Source organism: Podarcis vaucheri (assembly GCF_965113315.1).
Source record: "Podarcis vaucheri genome assembly, chromosome: 8".
Classification (NCBI taxonomy): Eukaryota; Metazoa; Chordata; class Lepidosauria; order Squamata; family Lacertidae; genus Podarcis; species Podarcis vaucheri.
In genome coordinates, this window is record NC_138766.1 from 52,959,811 (window position 1) to 52,971,978 (window position 12,168).

Sequence of the window (12,168 nt, forward strand, 5' to 3'; positions counted from 1 at the left end):
AAACACATTTAAAAGGCCACAGAATGTTAATCCGCCAAAAGCCTGTTTGTAGAGAAACATTTTTGCCTGGCGCCTAAATATATATAATGAAGGTGCCAGGCAAGTGTATGTATCTATAAACATGAGCTACAGTTGAACAGTGGTGAAGCGAAGAGGTGAAAGAGGCAGAGGTTTGAAGCCAGAGTGCCCGATAGACAGCAGACTGAGGTGAGAGTTGGAAGGGATTGGGAAAGGGAGCAGGAGTTTGGATGGGGCATGGGGGAGAAAGGTGAAGTTTAGCCACTTCAAGAGGGAGCTTGCAGGCTGACACTCCCCAGTAACACAGCTTTAGCCTATTAATTCATGGCTACACTTTGAATACACATTCCTATCAACTGCTAAGCACTTCACTAATTGTATAGCTTGTGGATGTCTTACTGTGCATTATGTTTGGGCTAAATGTACAAGGCATACCATAACCAAAGGAGACTGCTACAATCTTATTGAAAACTCCCTTTTCTCTGTATTTGGGAGTATTAGAGAAAACCTTGATGTCCACATTTTAGGCTGTTAACTCCTAATATTACCCAAGTTGTGGCAGTTCAATGGCCAAAATGAGAAAAGAAATTATATTCAGCTATTGAAAGGTTACAGAAGTGAGGCGACTGGCCTCAAGGGAGAGGGCCTTTTCAGTGAAGCACCCCGATTATGAAACAACATCCCCAGAGAGGCTTGCTTGGTGCCTGCATTGTAATATTTTTGTACTGGGTGAGGACTTCGTTATTTTCCTAGGCTTTTAAATTGATACACTTTTAGATATTGGCACAAATTACTTTCCCTGAACTGGATTGAGGGTGCCTTATTTTGATTTGATGCTGTTATGCTCTGTTTTATAGGTGGATTTTGGCTTATTTTTATGCTAATGTTCATATGTTTTTGAACACCGCTTTTAATCTATGCTCTGTATTTGAGTGTACTTTTATACTGTTTTGTGAACTGCTCCCTGAAAGTGCAGTATGCAGATGCCATACACAAATGCACACACACTTATTATATATGTTAGCATTTTGTGATGTTATAATCTCTGTGCAGCAGTCCCCTAAACATAATATGCTCTGTAGAGAGATACAAAGCAGTATTTTGAGATGCTGGTAATTAATTCAAGTCAATGGCCTTTTCTCTCAATCATCGCTGCAGTGATGAGGGGTTCACAAATCTTAACACTGGCTCATTTGGAAGAAAAAGCCATGCATTCGATATGTAATGAAAATGGTTTACCTATGAGACAGAGCTCATGCTTTGCATGCAGGTACCAGGGCTGGTAAATTATCCTTGCCTGAGACATTGCCAGCCAGAGATGAATAGTACTTGACTAGATAGATTTTCTGATCGGATGCTATAATGCAGCTTCAGGTGTTTATTGGGCTCTGGCAATGATACTGCTAAGAACCTAGGGAGATCTTTGACCTTTGGTTGAAAGTTATCTATAATTGAGACTGTTACGGCTAAAATCTGGGTGCGGGGTTACTCTGCCACCCAGCTCATCGGACTAAGTCCGTGGGTCCCTGCGGAAGAAAATGAGCTCAGCCGGACACAGGAGCAAACTGCAGAAGGTCCAAGTTTATTGCGCAACAGGTTCAAGGCGAGATTGAACAGCGAGAAAGGGGGTGACATGAACTTTTGAAATTTCCCTCCATGTCCCAGAATACAGTGCAAAATACCTCCCAGTTACATCACGAATACATTAAGGAAAGGTTGGGTTACACAGATTACATCATGAATACATTAAGGAGAGGTTGGGTTACACTGGATTAACATATGGAGGAGGGAGGGGGAATATGCAGAGCTGGAGATATGCGCAGATAAGCACATCCTGAGAAGACAATGGTCCATGTACGCATAGTCTGTCACCTGGCATTGCCCGAGGAAAGGTTTGGCAGAGTGATTTTGACAGGATTACTTGAGAGATTATGGAGGACAGGGGAGGGGTGATGGAGTCCTAGAGAAATTGAGCAAATATATTGTAGTGAAGAAGACATGCCCCCCCCTTCCGTAACAGTCCCCCATTCGGAGATAGATTTGCATTAAAGTTCTGTAAGAACTTGCAAATCTTTTCTCCGCACCCTAAATCTCGGTGAATGTAGGTTTTCCCTGTGAGTGGGAATACGCTCTAATGGAAAGGAGGTGGGTTGAGCAGGGCAGCAAAAGAGGGAGCAACACGGACGAATACAATGTACACGCGTGTTATATATATGCGCTAAATAATAACTTGGTATCTACCGTACCAGATGTGTGGGTTTATGCAAACCTGAAAGGGACTTGCATATCATGCTGCTTTAAGGATATTTGCACAGAAATATAATGGTGTAACAGTACACATAGCTAGACATAGGATATCACGTAAATTAATATTTTGTTGCTCAGTTACTTGTGGTATTCTAGCACCTTGGAAGAAATATTTTCTCAATAGTGATCTATGCTTTACATTTAGGCAGGAAGGTCCACTAATGACTGCAAAGTGCAGTTTGCTTCCCCCCCCCCCCCGCCATTTTGTGTTCTCAGGTGTCAAGGTAGCTCTTCTGTGGTCTCACACTGACATAGTGCTACAGCAACACATCCTGTCTGTTGAATCCCCTCAGGGCTTTCATTTAACCATGTCGCCTGGCATTCACCATAGCTGGCACAGGTTTGGGCATCTCTGAGGGAGATGTCTTCGCCTTGGCCTTTAGCTATGGGATTTTATTATAGGCTGTGGTTTTGCACGCATGGGGGTTGCTCACTTGCACTTAAAGGACCAAAAGGCTAATTGCAGCCTGGATACACGTGCCCAATTCAAACTGAGTCCAATTTGAATTTATCTTGCCCCATGGTTCTCAACTCTTCAAACCAATCTGTTAAAAGAAAACCATTCTTAACAAGGGCAGTTGTCCAAATAAGTCAATTTAAGTCTATAAGGAATCATTCCTGCTAAACCAAAGCATATCCACCTTCATGTTTCTTAGAAGCTTCTCCTTGGTAAAGCAAGTTTTAGCACATTTTTAAAATGGGTAGGGAAGGTTGGCATAGTGCCAGGTGGGACAACGAATTGTGGTTATCTAAACATTGGACTACACAATAGTGTGAGCTATTAGAAAGTATAAAATGCATGAGAATTCTCCACTGGTGTGTAAGGAATAAGACATTAAACATAAAAACAGTTACACACAATAAATTGCCCCCCTTTGTGGAAATCACACTGTCAGACACATTTCAACATTCTTACATAATAACACATAATACAAAACAAAATAATTAAATATCTGTTGCATATCTTGACACCATTGTGATCTTTTACGTATGTATCTTTTGAATCTTGGAGCAGAGGCTTGAGGTTCAAGTGAAAAAATGTCCTTGCAATTCAACTCCTCCCCCCTTTGTCAGCCCCCCCCCGTCAGTCTATATCATTTTAAAGAGATAGCTGTGGCCACTTTGAAAACTCTGGTGTTGCAGGTCTCGTGATAGCGAAGAACTGAGTTGAGGGGTTGTTGAGGGGTTGTTGCTGCTTTTCATCATTGCACATCTGTAGAAGTGATATCCTGTAAGGGGCAGGGTTTTGGGGTGACTTAAAAACAGTTAGACAAGGAAGGGGCAAAAGGCAAAAAGGATGTCCTCCAGTTTCCATGGGAAGCTGCAAATAATAACAATGTTAGTGGATTAAACATTTTATTCATTATCATTATTGGACTATTTTGATTGTTGTTAGCCGCCCTGAGCCCAGCTTCGGCTGGGGAGGGCAGGATAGAAATAAAATTTACTATTTAGTATTATTTATTATCACATTTCCATATAATTACTGTTATTATCTGCTAAGTTTGTTTGCTTTCCTTCACTTAGTTTTTGTTGTTGTTGTTCTTTTCATATTATAAAATAAAAATTACTCCACATGTATAGAAAGAGAACTGAAAAAATACAAAGGTTAAAAAAATACAAAAGAAAGCAAAAAATTAGATTACCAGTCAGATGAAAACAAACTTGACACAAGGACATCAGATTTAGAAAAGAATTATTATTAAATATATTGTCAAAACCACTAGACTGAAAAGATGGGAAAACAATGGGGAAAAACTTAAAATTCACCATGTGCTATCTGATAAAAGAACTTCATGAAACTGACTTTCAACATGTGATGAACATGTCCCCAAAGTAAAACACAAACACACAAAATGAGCTATGAGGAACCAAAAATAAATAAATGCTAAGACACACAATTAATAAGTAACCTGAAGTAATCTGTTTTGGCATTCTAACATCCCAAATGAAAATAAAAGTGTTTCTTGATGTGACATCAGCTGTAATGTTAATAGTGGAATACTGGGAAATGAGTTAATACCAAGAAAATGAATGGCAATTTTAAAGTTGTGCAAGTACCTTGCACTAGCCAAAATGACAGAATTAAGAAATGCTCAGGCAAAAGGTAAACAAATACCATTCCACAAACAATGTTTGGTTGTGCTTCGATTAATTTCATATATATAATGGAAGAACTGATAAAACGAACTTAATAAAGGAAAACAGATTATTTGTAACCTAAAAATTAATGTCAAAGCCACAAAGAGATAGAAGGAAATCAACTAATATAGCAGGGATTCAGACTTGTTTTGCTGAACAGAAAGAAAGTGACTGTTTGGCTTTAAGGGAAGTAAGACAAAAGGAAAACAAATGCAATTACTTTTTATAGAGTATTTAAATCACTGTTTGCATCCCCTCAGAAAGGACACTCTGTTAAAAGGGAAAATTATTTCATGTGAGAGGTCTGTCAGGAAATGCTGTTCCTAAAATGCATAGGCATATACACATACACACACACACAAGAAAACTGTTATAAAATTTAAATCCCATGGGGGGGGAAACTACTCAAGAGAGGAACTCACAGTGGGAGTGCTTTGATATTTACCTGTGAAAAGAATTTGGCATGTCCAGTACTTAACTCTATTGTCTTAAGTAGCCCTGGAGCAAAACACATTAAGGATGATTTCGCTCAATGGTTCCAAGTTTTACATAAGGAAATTTGTATAGGTTTCACGCTCTCCAAACCTTCTCTCTCCCCCCTCCTTTCTCTCTCTCTCTCTCTCTTTTTTTTTAAAGCTGATCTAGCCTCTGTGCATGTGCAGAGTTCATGTCTCAGCAAACCTTTTATACCATTGAAAATGTTGCATCCTTTGGCTCAGAATAAGGAAGGGAAAGGTAAGGAGTAGATTTTAAAATTAGGGTTAGATTTTAAAACAACAAAAAAGAGAAACTCAGCAATTTAAGTATTCACCAAAGCTAGCAATTTCAGCTCAAGCAATAGGAGTGCTTCCTTTATGTACAGGAAAGGACTATCATTATTGGTCATTTTATCTGGTCATTCGCGGAACAATCAACCGCTCTCTTATTTATGAGTAAAATGGCCAGAGAGTTAGAATTCATATGATTTTTTTTTTTTTTAACATTCTCAGCCTTACCATCTGCAGACAAATTTTACTGCCCTTTATTTACAGGATGGATGGTCAAGGCTAATTCTACTTGATTATATGAATTTTTATGTGCTTAAACTTTTAATGGACTTTTAAGTTTGATTTTTTTTAAAATAATAGACAAAATGATGAACACTGTAATCACTTAAATGCTTGATATTACCAGTTGGGCTTCACCTCTCACCTTTTAAAACTAAAGAGCATAGCTAGGTTGAATTTCAACTCCATCACGTCACCAGAATTTAAGAAGTACCCTCCAATGCTTGCAGACACATGTCCTTCCACACAGCCACAAATCGGGAGAGTTGAAAGGGGACCCTGGGGTCATCTAGTCCAACCCTCCAAAATATAGGGTTCACAGCAAGATTTTGCAGCAAGATTTGTACTACCAAAGAGGCATACACATTTAAGTACAGATTTACAGCTGGGAAAGGAAACATCTATGCTCCTATCATGTACTAAGGAAGAGGAAAATAAAAGTACATAACTTTACACAGAACCCTTTTTGCAGATCTTGAGATAGTTTGAGTGAGTTTGAAATGATATTTAAGGAAGATTGAAGTGAACAGTTTTCGTAAGATAGGGAGAGGATCTCTTATAAAGCACAGTTAAAGCAGCCCTAGATTTGATTTTTTTTTTTAAGGGAATACACGAGTGTTGCCCCCCTCCCCTCTTTGCAGTTTCCTTTAAAGGAAGCTTACTCGGGAGTAAATTTACCTGGCACAGAAGTAAGAAGGGGGAAAACAACTGAAAGAGGCAGAGTGAAACAAGGGGGAGGGGGGCATTTTCTAACAAAAGAGGCCATGAAGTCTTATAGAGACTGATATCAGGAGCCTTACAATAACTCTTCTGTCCAACCAAATCAAAGTTAAAACTGGATTCAAATATTTTTCTTTGAATGAACACCATACTTTTATAGGCATATGCTTAATGAAGTACATACACTGCATTTTAGCTTGAGAGAGCAGTTGGCTCAACTAGGCTTTTGCAGCAGAAACATTAGGTTATCAGCACCTTCCAAAATAAGACTGTAGACTCACAATCTCAAAAGTTGGGGCAAAGCAAGAGGTGGGGTAAACATTTGCACACTTCATTCTCAATTTTTGTCTTATTTAGGACTGCTAAGATCCAGCATGGCTTCCTTAGATTTAAATTTTGAAGCAAGCTTGCAGTTTAAACTATGCACACTTAAGAAAGGCAGTCTGCCAGAGACAGAAGGAACAGACAACACACATAACAGACAACATGTAAACATACATCTTCTCATATATGTATTAACAGACAACACACATAACAGACAACATGTAAACATATATATTCTCATCCTTTAGTTGGTTATTGCAAGGAGATGGGCCACTACCTTTGGCTTCATTAAGTGAAATTAGTAGGAAGGTCCCACATGGTTTTATGAGCCTCCTTGCCTCTTCAAACACACCACCAGGTAATCAGACTGGTAGGGCTCACAACGCTTGGTTGACTGGGTACCCCTTTATAGATGCATGCGTTGCTGTTGTTGCTTTTTTGCTTTTTTCTTTTTTGGGGGGGTGTCTGGGATAGAGAAGGGGAAAAAGAGGGGTTGATTAGGATTGGTATGTCTAGGGGTTTGGTATGCTTAGTACAGGGACGTATAGTAGAGAGGAGAAGGGGCTTCTAGTTGCCTGGCAACTTCCTTAGTGGGTTTTAGAGAGCTCTAGCTATCCGGTTCCTTGCGTTCCATTTCCTATTTCCTTATTTCCTTATTTCCTGTAACCTGGGGTCTCTTTCCACTCTGCCGGTCCTGCCCAATTCCTCATGGGCTATCCCTCCTGGCAACCTCCTACCTATCGTCACATCTCAGGAAAAGGGGCCCTACTGGACGCCCGCGCCATGCAGTGCCAGATCGGGTGGTCCCTGGATAGAATTTCGGGTCGAAAATCCCCCTTGCTTTCGGAAGCGAGCTTACAGTACACGTGGTATGTAGCTCGACCGGTGCGGCTGGGATTGGGATAGAAAGCAAGACCACTTCCTGCCCCCTAGAAAGGACGCTCGGGAAGATCGGAAAGAGAGCTCCAACCCCTTGCTTTCAACTGGGATGCCCGTTGCAGAGAGTCGGCTATCTTTCAAGTCGGGTCTCTCCGTCTTACTTTCGGGCTCCCAATTGGTGCGGCTGGCTGGAGATTTTAAGGAAAAGGGATAGAGCTCAGAACCCCCCTTTCGGGTTGAGCAGCAGTCCCCGGTCTCTCTCACTAACCGGACCAAGAGAAAGGCAAGAAGGAGCGATAGAGAGGAGGGCAGAGAATTCAGTTGCCAGGAGACTTCCACCCCCTTCCCACCAGTGCACTGGATTTTCCTTTTTCCTTATACTCACGCGTCTTCTATGATGATCCCGGGATCGATGAATAAGCCGGCTGGATCCCTCTTTTGCTCCCCGGCTGAACTCCTAGGGCTTTCGATTACCGCCCAGAAGATGGCTGGGGGTCCAAAAGGATCTTCCCAGGCAAAATGGCCTGGAGCCGGCTGAAGATTTCGGGGCCCCCAGTCAGCAGCTCGGGAGAACCGCAAGCCCCACGTTGGGCAGCCAACTGTTACGGCTAAAATCTGGGTGCGGGGTTACTCTGCCACCCAGCTCATCGGACTAAGTCCGTGGGTCCCTGCGGAAGAAAATGAGCTCAGCCGGACACAGGAGCAAACTGCAGAAGGTCCAAGTTTATTGCGCAACAGGTTCAAGGCGAGATTGAACAGCGAGAAAGGGGGTGATATGAACTTTTGAAATTTCCCTCCATGTCCCAGAATACAGTGCAAAATACCTCCCAGTTACATCACGAATACATTAAGGAAAGGTTGGGTTACACAGATTACATCATGAATACATTAAGGAGAGGTTGGGTTACACTGGATTAACATATGGAGGAGGGAGGGGGAATATGCAGAGCTGGAGATATGCGCAGATAAGCACATCCTGAGAAGACAATGGTCCATGTACGCATAGTCTGTCACCTGGCATTGCCCGAGGAAAGGTTTGGCAGAGTGATTTTGACAGGATTACTTGAGAGATTATGGAGGACAGGGGAGGGGTGATGGAGTCCTAGAGAAATTGAGCAAATATATTGTAGTGAAGAAGACATGCCCCCCCCTTCCGTAACAGAGACATGCACACTTTTTCCGATCATTGCGCTCTGCAGGAAAGGCTCCTACAGTTAGCATCTCATCAAGTGGTCCACCTCGTACAATGTAGGAATTGGGCCCTTAGTATGGTGGCATCTACCCTTTCATTATGTATTAGACCATGGGCAGGCAAACTAAGGCCCGGGGGCCGGATCTGGCCCAATCGCCTTCTAAATCCGGGCCGCGGACAGTTCGGGAATCATTATGTTTTTACATGAGTAGAATGTGTGCTTTTATTTAAAATGCATCTCTGGATTATTTGTGGGGCATAGGAATTCGTTCATCCTCCCCCCAAAAAATATATTCCGGCCCCCCACAAGGTCTGAGAGACAGTGGACGGGCCCCCTGCTGAAAAAGTTTGCTGACCCCTATATTAGACAAATGCTGTCTCTACTGTCTTTTCAGCACCTATCAAATATCTTCCTTTTTCAACAACCTTTTTTAGTAGATATTCTGTTCCCAGTCTGTATTGCATTTGAAATTGTTTTTATGTTTGTTAGAGCCAGGGTCAGAGTGGTGAAGCAAAATTCCTCTGAGCATGCATGCCCTGGAAGGACTTCTTCCCATGAACATGGTGAAGTAGTTTGTAGATGTGGTAGCACAAGGGTGTTAGCAATGTTCATAAAGGAATAAACAGATGACTAATGGTCCTTTGCACTTTTGTTCTCTCCAAAGCACAAAAGCATGTTCTGAGAAATAAATCGAGGGACAAAATGTGAACTTTCTCTTCATCCTGTTATAAATATAGAAGAGTTCTAGTATCATTCCAGGATGAGCCTTTGTAAAATCCTTCATTCTAGCTAGGAGTTGTACTATTTCAGATGGCGTAAATGGCGAATCTGTCATTGAACACTGCTGCCGTTTTGAAAGCAAGTGACCTGTTTTTTTGCTGTCATTTAGTTAGAACTAGTTTTCATCAATCTTTCATACTAAACTTGCAGCAGCTGGGTGGTACTTTTCTTTCTTCCCCCAAGGGTTGAAGGTTATGCACCATCAGCAACATGGCTTGGTGTTTTTGCATTTGTATTTAGGGTGCATAAAGAAAGGAGGGAGGTTCTCCCTAGTGACACACCTGATTTATTGCTCAATTACTAGAGTGCACCTTATCAGCTCTGTGTGAGGATCTGTGAAAGCCATAGATTTCTTCCTGATGTCTATTAGCAGTGTATCTTCATAACTGCCTTTGCCCCTTTGTGTCTAGGAGCAAGATGTTCAAAAGCTCTTTTAGTGAATGAGTGGGTTGGAGAAAGAGGAACAGGAGCTGGTTCTGATAAATGATGCTCTTCTTTATTTTTGATCACTTGCGTTTTGACAATAAAATCCAAGCAAAGCTATAATGTTGGCTGCCGTTCTCTAATCTCCTTTATTTATATACTGATTTAGAGAAAAGCTGTTGGTAGTATTAGGAGATGGAATGAGAAGGAACGTGTATTCAACTTACTTCTGGTTTCCTTCTGTCATGTTCTATACAGTGTAAAGGCTACAATCTATGTGCCTCCTATAGGTATGCACCATAAGATGGTGTTTATCTAAATTATGCTGTCATTTGACGCTGACAGAGTGATTCTCATTGCATTTACATCTTCATGCCAATCTAAAATGATTTGGGAGCAAGCCAAACCCAAGTTCCACCAGGATGAGTGGGGTTTGGAATAGGCGGGTCTTTGGCTGAGCGTGGGCTCAGTGAGTGCTACAGAGGGTGGAGTGCCTCACATCCTGATTCAGTCAGAGAAACGCTGGTGTAATTTCTCCATCCTAGCTCAGTTGAAGCCAGCTCAGCCAAGCCTGGGATAAATCCTAAAAAGGGGTGTAGCAGGGGTAGGATGGGGCAGTGGGAAATTCACCTCTATTCCAAACTCTGTTCTATCTGGTCACATGACCTAGCAACGCATCAGAATTTAGACTGGCACAAAGGATGCTGTAAATCAAACCTCATTTTGAAGAAGAAGAAGAAGAAGAAGAAGAAGAAGAAGAAGAAGAAGAAGAAGAAAAGTTTGGATTTGATATTCCGCCTTTCACTCCCTTTAAGGAGTCTCAAAGCGGCTAACATTCTCCTTTCCCTTCCTCCCCCACAACAGACACTCTGTGAGGTGAGTGGGGCTGAGAGACTTCAAAGAAGTGTGACTGGCCCAAGGTCACCCAGCAGCTGCATGTGGAGGAGCGGGGACGCAAACCCGGTTCACCAGATTACGAGACTACCACTCTTAACCACTACACCACACTAGCTTGTTGAAAGGCTTGTTTTCCCTCTGCCAGGCTCCAGCCAGCTCAGTCAGCAGTTGCATGACTCTTAAACAGAATTTGGAATAGGGGCAAGTTACACTAGAATAATTCCTCCTGATATAAATTACACCAATGTCCCATAGTTTGGATTGGTCTGCCCGAATGTAAAATCAAGTAGCTAAAAGTTACGCACAGTGCAACTGAGTTATAGAAACAGACTGATTTGGATTAGCAAGATTGTAATGATGTATGTATTTGGGTTCCAAGTCATTTAGAGTTTTAAAAGGTTGTAGTTTTAAAGTTCTAGCACACCAGAAAAAATCGTTTATGTATGCAACAACGGGCGCCAGGATGCTGTTAGCACAAAGGTGGAAAGAGAAAGCAGTCTCGACTAAAGATGATTGGCAAACCAAGTTAATGGACTACGCTGAAATGGCTAAATTAACTGGAAAGCTCAGAAATGAAGATGACAAGAAATTTAAAAATAACCGGAGGACAAAACTGAGGTTGAAGTAAAAGGGATACTTTTATCCTCACCCAGTACAAAAATATTACAATGCAGGCACCAAGCAAGCCTCTCTGGGGATAGTTTGTCTTATTAAAGTACAGGGGACAAGCTATGGTAGCCCAACCTGTTCAGGCCTCGTAGATCCAAACCAGCACGTTGAATTTTACCAGTCTGTAGACTTTGCAAAATGTAGAAGTATTTTAAACCAATTATTATGGACCAAATATAGCTGATGTAGAAAAATGCCATGATTGAAGCTATATAATCAGATTTATAAGAAGGTGTAGTGCCTGCAAGATATTATTCCTGGCACTGCTGTAGACTTAAATGCATTTGAATGTGTTGCCTCTTTGCCACTAACTCTTATGTAAAATATTCCTTTATCTGATGCATATTTAGGGCATTCCTACCTTCCTGTGGAGCCTTCATCTTTAGAGGCAAGGTCCTTGATCTGTTTCATTAAGCATCTTTTCACCACAGTTGAATGATCTGTCATACTCCGGTTAGTCATGGTTGTTTGGCGCTGTGATTCTTTCTGATCTGCATAGTTTCAGAAACGGAACAGATTTCCTAATGACCACTGCAGAGGAAAGAAAAGCAAAATAAGTAGGGGTGCCAGGATTCTGTCATATCTTACAGAAATGCTTCATTAGTGACCCAAGCTCTTTTTGTGTCCCTTTCTAGTTATAATTAAGCTGTTTTAATTGTCTCTTTCACAACTGTATGGCTTTATTATTTTACCCTTAAGTTCCTTGGGGTGGAAAAGGCAAAAATTAAATGAAAAGAAACCCATTGATTGAAAGTGCTTTGAAGGGTATA

The 12,168-nt window shown here is 41.4% G+C and overlaps 1 protein-coding gene and 1 long non-coding RNA gene across 25 annotated transcripts in view; one reads left to right on the forward strand and one right to left on the reverse strand.

The window, feature by feature from the left end:
- The window catches only part of DTNA (dystrobrevin alpha), a 199,308-nt gene that overhangs the window by 62,788 nt on the left and 124,352 nt on the right, over nt 1-12,168 (forward strand). The window lies entirely within an intron of this gene.
- LOC309539084 overlaps nt 1-12,168 on the reverse strand; it is a 94,341-nt gene that overhangs the window by 59,197 nt on the left and 22,976 nt on the right. Inside the window, exon 2 of the long non-coding RNA XR_014222680.1 lies at nt 11,760-11,929. This is a non-coding gene — a long non-coding RNA (uncharacterized lncRNA). The remainder of the gene's footprint in view (nt 1-11,759; nt 11,930-12,168) is intronic.